At 36.9% G+C, this 11,182-nt stretch overlaps 1 protein-coding gene across 1 annotated transcript in view; it reads left to right on the forward strand.

Moving 5' to 3' along the window:
- Positions 1 to 11,182, forward strand: part of FMR1NB (FMR1 neighbor) — a 31,706-nt gene that overhangs the window by 271 nt on the left and 20,253 nt on the right. The window lies entirely within an intron of this gene.

Here is an 11,182-nt window from a genome sequence, read left to right on the forward strand (position 1 = left end):
CTGCACCTTCTGTGGCATGGTTCGTATAGACGGAACGTAGAACCCGTGTCCTTCTGTTCGCGGCTTCTTTCACTTCGCGTCGCGTTTTCGAGATTTGCTCCCGGGGGAGCAGATGTCGGTACTTCATTTCGTTCCAGTGGCTGGGGAATATTTTGTTTTGTGNGAATAACAGTGTTGTGAATATTCCCATTTGAGTTTTCGTGATTTCAGCTCTCTTGGGCCTACACCTAGGAGTAAAATTGCTGGGGCATATGGGAATTCCGTGCTGAATTTTTTGAGGGAGTCCCAAACTGTTTTACAAAGTGATTGAACCGGTTTATGTTCGCACTAAGTGTGTGAGGATCCCAAGTTCATCAGCATTTATTACCCTCCCTTCCCGTCTTTGATTATCACCGTCCTAGTGTGTATAAGTGATACCTTATTATGGATTTCATTAGTATTTCTGTAAAGACTAATGATATTGAGCACCTTTTCATGTGCTTTTAGACATTTGTATGTTTTCTATAGAGAAATGTCTGTTCAAAGGTAGCTATACTTTCCTCTTATATAGGAGAGAATCATGCGGAGAAAACTAAATGTAGTTTATTTTAAGTATTGAGGAAGAAGGATAAGGAAAGTTTTACATTGTCCAAGGCCTTGATTTTTATCACTAAATAGAGAAGGCAACGTATATGCCAAGAATTTCTGTGATGGGGTCCGATTTAGTCGGGATACATACTGTTTCCAAGTGGCCTGCTCAAGTTCTGTGGCTGTTTTTAACTAGATTGTTTGTGGTCTTGTTGTTGAGTTGTAAGAATTCTTTTTTTTTTTTAAACTACTNGACATAAGTTTTTAGTTTTGAGGAAGTCCAATTTATTTGTTTGTTTTTTTAATTATTTTGTTATTTGTGCTTTTGGTGTCATATCTAAGAATCCATTGCCAAATTCAAAGTCATAAATATTCTGTGATTTCTTTAAAGAGTTTTGTGATTTTAGCCCTGCTATTTAGGTTGCTGATCCATTTTGGATTAAGTTTTTTGTATGTGGTATGTGTTAGCGGCCCAACGTCATTCTTTCTACATGTGGATATCCAGCTGTCTCAGCACCATTTGTCGAAAAGACTATTCATTCCCCATTGAATGGTCTTGCCACCCTTGTGGAATATCCGTTGAACGTATTTTTATGAGCTTATTTCTGGACTCTAAGTTTTATTCTACTGGTCTGTGTATCTATCCCTATGCCAGTATCCTCCTCTTTTGATTACTATAGCATTGTAGCAAGTTGAAAAATTGGGACATGTGAGTTCTCCAATTTTGTTTTTTACTCATAACGTTTTGAGCATTCAGGGTCCCTTGTAATTACATGTGACTTTAAGGATCAGCTTTTCCGTTCATGCAAAAAGGCCACTGAAGTTTTGATAGGGATTGCCACGAATCTGTAGATCACTTTGGACAGTCTCGCCATTTTAACAGTATTAGGTCTTTCAATCCATAAATATGAGATATCTTTTCACTTATTTATCCGCAATGTTTTGTAGCTTTCGGGGTATAAGTCTTTAACCTTGTTGGGTACATTTTATTCCTAGATATTTTGTTCTTTTGAATGCTATCATAAATGGAATTGTTTTCTTAATTTCCTTTTTGGATTGTTCATTGCTGGTATATAGAAGCACAATTGATTTTTTCATGTTGATCTTGCAGATTCAGCAAAGTTGCAGGGTACAAGATCAACATGCAAAAATCAAAGTACTAGCCTCCATTTTCCCCTCCCTTAAAGCTCTTCCATCTCTAATCTATCTTACTAACCCCCCCTTTACCTCACCCCTCGGATTCCTTTCTCCATCATTTACTTTCACAGAGACCTTTCCTTGCTCCCTGCTGCATCCCAAGGCCTTCCATTCTTTTATGGTTGCCTCCCCTACCTCCTTTACTCTCACAATGCACTTCCCTTTTTCTACTTTTTCCTTAAAGAAGTTCTCTTCTTTACTTACACTCATAAAGGCTTTCTCTCCATCACCTCACTCCACCAATGTGTTCCCTCCCTTATCACAGTTCAAAAGTTCTTCTCAACTTTCAATCAAGGTCCTTTCAATTCTTCACCTCCCCACAAAGACTTTTATTTGCACACCTTACAGGCCTCCTCTTCCCTCATTCAAAAGCCTGTCTTCTTTATCTCACAAAGCCCTTTACTCCCCTCACTCAGGGTCTTCTCTCTCTCACCTCCCTTTGAAAATACCTAATTCACTTACCTCATATTGTCCTCTCTCTAACTGAACCGTCACAAAGCCCTTCCTTCCCTTAGTCAAAATCCTTCTTTTACCTCCTCGTTTACCCTCCTCCAGGCCTTTTTACTCACTGTCTTTTTAGATGCCTCTTTTAGCCCTCCAAAGCCTCTCCCTCCACCTCCCCACTCAGAAGTTTCTTTCTTTACCACTCAAAGGTACTGTCTCCTTCTTCCCCAAACTCTTCTTTTCCTTCATTCTACTTAGTGGTCTTGCTGCCTCACTTTCCTCGCTGAAAGTCTTTCTCACCTCCCTCTCCAAATATTTCTTGCCCCCACTCAAATACTTTTCCTTTCCCCACAGCCTTCTCTCCTTAGCTCCAACTGAGCCTTCTCAAAAGGGCCTTCTCTGCCTTTCCTCTTGTGGCCTGCCCTCCCTCCCAGCTCCCTCACCGTGCTGTTCTGTCTCATCTGTACAAAGGCCTTGGCTTTTCCACAGTCTTTCTCCCTCCCTCAAGCTCCAGCCTCAAACCCAAAGCTCTTCTACCATTCCCACCTCTAATCTCAACGGCTTCTCTCTCCCTGCCTGCTCCAGGGCCTTCTATCCCCCCAATCAAGGTTCTCCCACAGTCAAAGGAGCCAAAAATCGGGCAGAAGCATTGTAACTGAATGGAACAAAGGCTTCTGTATACTATGTCATAAGTTGTGGGTTTATAACTTTTGGTGAAGGATGAAATTCAAAGTTAAATAATGTATATACTGTACATTTTTTAAATCAGCTATTATACATAAGTTAGGAAAATATGATTTCCGCTCTTTGACAGATATCTTAAGATACTTTTTAAATGATTGCAAATCATATTACTTCAAATTATTCATTTTCCCTACTATTCATCTAAAATACCAAAGTATTTCTGAATTACTTTTACTGTATTTGTAAATGTTAGTTACAAATACATTTGAGAGCCTTACAAACTGAGAGCTTTTTCATTCTCTGAAAAAGAAAGTTAAAAAACAAAACTATAAATTGTACATCATTTTTTCTTAGTCCATGAGTTCTTCATTTTCTATTTCTATTTTGAGTAGAACTCTTACAAAAAAAGAATACTGTTATTCAGTGTGATTTCTTTATTTCCATGGGGACTTTTTCCAATATAGGTTTAACATGTTTTCTCCTAAAATAATCCATGATTCATTCTTTATATTGTCAGATTTCCCAGATTCTCAGGAGGTGATATATGACTAGATGGATTAAGTATCATTTTGCATTTTAAATGATTTAACTTAATTAATGTAACTAAATGCACTGTGTTATGGGTGGAATGGTGTCCCTTTCACAAAAAAAGATGGAATTTTATCCCCAAGCACCTCAAAATGTGACCTTTTTAGAGAAGAGGTCTTTATAGAGTTAATCAAGTTAAAATGAAGTGAGCACTAATCCAATATGACTGTTATCCTTTTGAAAAGGGGAAATCTGGACGCAGAGTTAGACATTCATAGAGGAAAGACCAAATGAATAGATGCAGGGAGAAGATAGCCATCTACAAGCCAATGAGAGAGGCTTTTTATTCCAGCCCTCAGAAGTAACCAATCCTGTTGACATCTTAATTTTGGACTTTTGCCTCCAGAACTGTGAGATAATAAGTTTCTGTTGTTTAAGCCACTTAGCTTATGGTGCTTTGTTCCAACAACCCTAGCAAACTAATAAACACGGAAGGGTAAAATAATTTGGCCATGGGCTGAAGTTTTATGGTGAAAGCAGAGCATATGATCCTAGAGCTAAAATTCCCCTTCTCCTTCCTAGACAGACCCTTCTGAGTTCTCTTAGATTTAATGCCACAAATGGAACTTGAAGCTGAGGGACTTGAGGTAGCTCAAGTCTGGGATACCTCCAGTGTTGTATTGTCATTTGGGCTCCCAAGCCAGTTTGCTTTTCAGGTTATATTCATGTAGAAGGCATATAGGCTAGTGGCATACAGGATGAGGAGACTAGCAGATTGGGGACTGGAACTTTGATTCCTTCCTCCCCCACCAATTCTCTGTAACCTATTGGATCAATCCTTATTGCACATCTTTTTCATGGAGATTAAAAAACAAACAAACAAACAAACAAAGATTGACTAATAGGTGGTGTTTGCAGAATGCTTTAGCTCCATGGACAAAACCATGTGACTGGTTTCTGTATTGTATTAGAATACTTCATTTATCTGCTATGCTTGGGGAGTGAATGAGGCAGTGCACATTGAGAGAGGGTCTGGCTTCTGGCCATATACTTCATTAAGCACCAAGATTGCTCTTGCCTTAATCATTGTGCATGTGGTGTGGTTGGAGGCACTCTGAATTAAGAGTTAGGAGACCCAAGTGGTCTTGATTCTGACATTGACTTGCTGTGTGACGTTTGGTGAATCACTTTTCCTCTTTAGGTTTCAGTTATCCTATCTAAAAATTGAGATTGCACTAGATGAATGTTTCTCCTGCCTCAGTCATTTGTGTAACATCTGCTCAGCTCTTGGTTATCTTAATGTTACCAGCTTTTCATATTTTTTAAAACTGCCTCACTTTTCTACATAAATGTATTTATTTTAAAGGAAACTAACTGTAGCACAATTATAAATTGAAAACTGGTCATATTTGCTATTAAGATAATTATTTATAAAAATAAATATCCTGAAAACAAGGTAATGTTATTAAATTTAAAATTATAAACAAAAAAAAAACAGGCATATAACAAAATATTTACTTGTTTTACATTGTACTAAGCACTTTATTTATGACTTTATTTAATCCTTACAATCCTTCAAAATAAATATTATCCCTATTATGCAGATGAATAAACTGAGGCAAAGAGAAGTTTACTGACTTGAAGCGCACCAACTAGTATGTAGCAGCGCCACAATGCAAATTCAGGTCTACTTGAGGCCAAAACCCAGAAAGACTGCAGCAGAGGTAGACAGACCCTCCACTTGCAAAAGTCCCAGCAGAATCTTCTCCAGCATGATACCATTAGCCCTCAGTATGCCATTAGCCACTGCTCCCATTCTGTCTCCTCACTCCTTAATCCAGTTCCTCATCTGAGAGACCCCCCTGCAGAGCAGAGCTGGCAACATAATCTGCAAAGTGAAGAGGTGGAGACTGACTTGTTCAAAATGTATTACACGTTTCAAGAACATTGAACCAAGAGTGGGGTCCTTCTAAGAACCAGACTGTAGATTGCACAGGTCTCATAGCCATAGAGCCTGCAGCTTTGAGTTTGTTTTCTGAAATGTAGTTAGCTTTTGAGTCTTTAATTTTTTAACAGGAAAATTAAAAATAAAATTCTTTGTGACTGGGAAACATAATTGGTTCTTTACCATTTCTCTCTTCCATTTAAGGAAGTTGGTTTCTAATCTTTTGTTTGCTGAGCGTGTTAATGAATGTACAGATGCAAATTAGAGGCAGAGAGGATGGAATTATTCTGCATATGAAAAGCAGTTTGGGAAGGGAAAGAGTCTGGAGCCCAATAGGGTAGAGAGGAAGATCTGAGAAGACTTGGTTGAGGGCTGATGGGAGATTTTGGAGAGAGGAAAGGACAGTTGAGTTGCTCCCGGGGATGAAAGAACAGAGATGTTAAGGGGGATTTTATAAAGGTTTGCCATATGGTAAGTTATGTCAACCTTGTTTGGATATGCTAGGAGAGAGGGAGAGAGAGAGAGACAAACATACATATTTCTTTTTACACTTTTAAAATAAATACATAAATAGTAAAAAAATAAATACATCCATAAATATTCAACTGTGTTTCTCCTAAAATCAACTCATGTAATGCTTTTGGTACGGGACATAGTGCTCAAGGTAACTTGTAAATAATTGTCTTTCAGAGTAGGGAAGAAACCAGTGGTAGAGGGCAGGTTAAACATGCTGCATATTTTTGGCTAAGGCTGCCACTAATGGTGCCTCTCTGAGTAAATGTTTAATTGCTTCCTCTATTGCAAATGCCCATTGGAATGACTAAGAGATCTATAATGGTTAAACCAAGAGAACCAAGAAGGATGCCATCTCCCATCAATATGCTAGAAATTTGGAGAGGTTTCTGAAAGAGAGGAGGCCAGGCCAAACACTACTGAGAAAAGTTGCAGCAGCCTTTGTTTCACCTTAGGCTAAGGCCAAGCTTGTCTGGCAGGGGCTGGAGGCTAGGGTACTTTGAGTTGAAGATCAATCTCTGTCCTGGAGGGACTCCAGAAAGCACATCACCTGTAGAGGATAACCTAGATGGAGACTCAGGTCACAGTGTGCTACTACTGCCAGCCAACACTTCCTTCAGATGATGCAGGGACAGTCAGCTGGGGAAAGGGAGTGAACAAATGGCAGTTTCTGGTCCTGTTAGAGCCACTTCCAATTGTAGTTCCTTTCCTATATGGTGTGGGGCAATGAGCCCTCCACTCTGTTGAAGTGTGCCTGGCAATATTAATCTTATTTTTTGTACCCTGTGCTGGAAGCACTCTTCCAAGACCTTTGTGTGTCCAGCTTCTTCTAATCCTTTTTTTAAGCTTAAATATTACCTCACCTAGGCCATCCTCTAGTTAAAATAGGTCCCCTACCTTATACTGTATTGATATCCACTTTCTTCGTAGCACTCACTGCAATTTGTAATTATTTAATTTATTAGTTTACTTATTTTTTTCTTTTTCTCCACAGTACTGTAAGCCCCATGAGGACAGGGTTCTTATCTGATTTGTTCACTAATGTATCCTCCAAATCTAGAATGTAGTAGGCATTAAATACATACATAACTATTGAATGAGTAGGAGTTAGGAAAAACAAACAGAACAAAATGGGTTATTTTAAATATTGTTAAGATATGTAATATACAGTGAAGATAAAACTGTCATGAATGAATATTTATGCATAGTGTTAAAATACATAAAACAGATGGTTTTAGAAATACAAGTAGAAATGGACAAAACCACAATTGTGGTGGGAGATTGTAATACATATCTTTTAGTCCTAGAAAAAAAATAAGGATATTGAGCATTTGAATAATACACTGTAGCTTGATTTAACATCTATAATAAAGTTCATATTCATATAATAAGGTTCGTATCATAAGAAAGTACCCTATAGGCTGGAACTACATACTCAAGTGTATGTGTATGGAAATTGCTCTCATTAAAATGAGAAAGAGAATATTATCATTGATATAAAGGAGATTTAAAAATTATAAGTGAATCTTCCTTTAATTCCATCCTAATAATTATTTTGGATAAGTGGATGATTTCCTAGGAAAATAAAAATCTAAATTGGCTCATGAAGAACTGAAAAGTTATTAAGGCATTCTTCCCTCCACAAAATACAGAGTCAGACTATTTATAGATGAGTTTTCAGAAACTTTTAGTGGATCAAATATTTTCTATGCTGTTTAAATAGTTTCAGTGTAGAAAAAAAGATGGGAAGCTTCCCATATTATTTTATGAAGCAAATATAAACCCCATACCAAATCCTACAGAGATAGCACAAAAGAAAAGGCAAACACACTTAGGAATGTTGAACCACAAATCCTACATAAACCGTTAGCACTTGTGGGCTTTATTTCAGGAATGCAAGAATATTTTAATGTTGGGAAATATATTAATATTCAACAATTAATAGTCAGAGGGGAATATGACTGTGGCAGTATTAAAAGCATTTGATAAAATCTCACTTCCATTCTTAAATTTTTTTTAATATTTATTTTTGTGAGACAGAGACCGCATGAGTGGGAGAGGGGCAGAGAGAAAGGGAGACACAGAAACAACAGCAGGCTCCAGGCTCTGAGCTGTCAGCATAGACCCTGACGTGGGTTTCGAACTCATGGACCATGAGATCATGACCTGAGCTGAAGTCAGACGCTTGACTCACTGAACCACCCAGGCATCCTCCCCTCCTTTTTTTTTAAATTTTTTTAAAAGTTAAAAATTTTTTCCCACTTCCATTCTTGATTAAAAATGAAACAAAATAACAAGAGAAAATTTGTTTTGTCTAGGACTAGAGGAATGCATCCTTAATTTAATAAAAAATATTTATCCTAAGCCCACAGCCAAAATTACACTTAATGGTAAAACACTAGTGCATTCCTATTAAAGTCAGGATCAACTATAGTATGCCCATTATCATGGCTTTTTTTTCAACCATAGTTTCAGAAGTTCTAGGCAATGCAGTGAGAGAAGAAAAAGAGTGAGCTGTTAGTATTGGAAATGAAGGAGGCAAAACCATCTATATTTAGTGATATATGATTATATAGATCTGGAATGAAACTGAAGAATAGTGGAGAGCTAATGAGAGTCAAATAAGGTAGTAAGTTAGAATATACATGAACCAAAATCAGTAGCTTTCTTACATACCAGCAGTAAACCACCTAGAACATGTGATGAAATAGATCATATTCACATAGCAAAATATATATGATATAAGGGAATAAACATAGTAAAAAAGATATGGGACCTATATAAATATAACTATAAACCTTACTCGAGAGGAGAGGTGGATGAGTAGAGAAGACAAACCTATGATTGGGTGAGAAAATTTTGTACAGTTACCACTTCTCTCCAAATAAGTTGACCTATAACTGAATTCATGCCTAGCACATGAGACACACAATAAATGTTTTTAAATGATTGTTAAATAAGTGATATAATTACAGTAAAAATATTAGATTTTTTTTGACTTGACAAAATGAGAACTTCATCTAAAAAAAAGTCTTCAGAGTTAAGAATGAAATTTTGATAATGAAGACTAATGAAAGGATTGCCAGGTCAGTTATATGACAATGTAAGATAAATTGTAACAGTGGTATTGGTGCATGATCAGATAGATTTGTGGAACAGAGTAGAAAGTCAAAAATCAGATTTATAACTGTTTAATGACTTAGAGTGTGATGGTGATAACATAATCATAAGTAGGAAAAATGGATTTAATGTAGGAGCACCTGGGTGGCTCAGTCGGTTAAGCGTCCGACTTCGGCTCAGGTCATGATCTCACGGTTCGTGGGTTCGAGCCCCATGTCAGACTCTGTGCTGACAGCTCAGAGCCTGGAGCCTGCTTCAGATTCTGTGTTTCCCTCTCTCTCTGACTCTCCCCTGCTCACACTGTCTCTGTCTCTGTCTCTGTCTCTCTCTCTCTCTCTCAGAAATAAATAAAACATTANATTTCTTTATTTTGAGAGAAAGAGACAAAGAAGAGAGAGACGTGCATGTGCATGCAAGAGCAGAAAAGGGGCAGAGAGAGAGTGAAAGACTCCCAAGCAGGCTCTGTGCTGTCACATCTGACACGGCACTTGCTCAGTCGTACGAATGTGAGATCATGACCTGAGCCAAAATCAAAAGTCAGATGCTTAACTGACTGAGCCACCCCAGGCACCTTGGAAATATTAGGATTTAGAATGTCTTTCTAAACATGACCTGAAAGGCAGAAATAGTAAAGGAAAAGATTGATGCGTTTGATTACGTACAACATTTAAAACTTTTGAACTTCCCATAACATCATAAAAAATGTAAATGTAGCTAATTATCTTGAAAAATATTTGTAACATATGTGGCAGACTGAAGGTAAATTTTTCTACCATACATAACCAATGTATGGAAGATGTAAGCTCACTGATGACTTAAAGGTGCAAATTAAAACAAAAGAAATACCATTATTTTGGCCATCAAACTGGCAAACAACAACAAAAAGTCTAGGGTGCAAGAATACTGGTACTTGCCTGCACTACTGGTAGAAGTGTACCTTGGGGGCAGGTTTGCTGGAAGGTAGTGTGGCCAAGATCAAGAGCCATTCCTTAACAATTTATCCTAAGGAATTTTTCATAGCTGTTTGCAAATATATAGCTCCAATGACAATCATTGCAGTGTTCTTTCTTTTTTTTTCTTGAGGTAAAATTGACATATAACATTATATTAGTTTTAGGTACACAAAATAATGATTAGATATTTTTTATGGATTGCAGAATAACAGTAACTTCTAGTTAACATCTTTCATCAGACATAGTCACAATGTTTTTTTCTTGTGATGAAAACTTTTAAGATCTACTTTCTTAGCAACTTTAAATATGCAATACAGTATTATTACTTGTAGTAATCATGCTGTACGTTATATCCTCAGGAGTTATTTATTTTGTAACTGAAGTTTGTACCTTTAATTCCCTTACCCCATTTTACCTACCCCCACTGCCTGCCTCTGGCAACCACCAATCTCCTCTTTGTTGTCTACGAGTTCTATGCAGTGTTATAATATCAATATCTTGTGAATAACAAATGTCTTTCTATGGGGAAATGGTTAATTCAGTTGTAATAGAGCCATATAATGGAATATTGTGAAATTATTAAAGATAGTGTTGACAAATATTGAATGATATGGACAAATCCATGCTATGTGAACAAAGATATACTTTCCTCTTATATAGGAGGGAATCATGCAAAGAAAACTAAATGCAGTTTGTTTGAAGTATTGAGGAGGAAGGATAAGGAAAGTTTTACATTGTCCAAGGCCTTGGTTTTTTATCCGTAAATAAAGAAGGCAACATATATGCCAAGAGTTTTTGTGATGGGGTTTGATTTAGATACATACTGTTTCCAAGTTGTTAATTGATAGAGCCTCTGAATGTCAGTGCTGTTTGTCAGAGCCGAGTTCCCTATTGTAATTCAGTTTACAGCACAGGAATGGGATGTGTTGGTCCATAGCTTAAGAATGTTAAAATTAATTAATTTTTAATTAAATGTTTCAAAAATTTTACTTAGTATTTCAGTTTCACAGCAGAGTCACATTCTGATTATTAATAGTACCTAAGCTGTTACGAGATTTAAGTATATAGTATCTTAGCTCTTAGACTTTCCATAGTTGATTTAAGTAAAGGATAGTTACTGTTAAAGGGTCATAGAAGGTGATTAATGCTTTATATGTTGGGATTAATAATTTCACTTTTTCTTAAGGATATGTAAATTCTCTGTCTTCATGTGAAAAAAAGGTATGGAGCA

The sequence above is a fragment of the Crocuta crocuta genome, unplaced genomic scaffold, assembly GCF_008692635.1.
Source record: "Crocuta crocuta isolate KB4526 unplaced genomic scaffold, BGI_CrCroc_1.0 scaffold695, whole genome shotgun sequence".
Taxonomy (NCBI): Eukaryota; Metazoa; Chordata; class Mammalia; order Carnivora; family Hyaenidae; genus Crocuta; species Crocuta crocuta.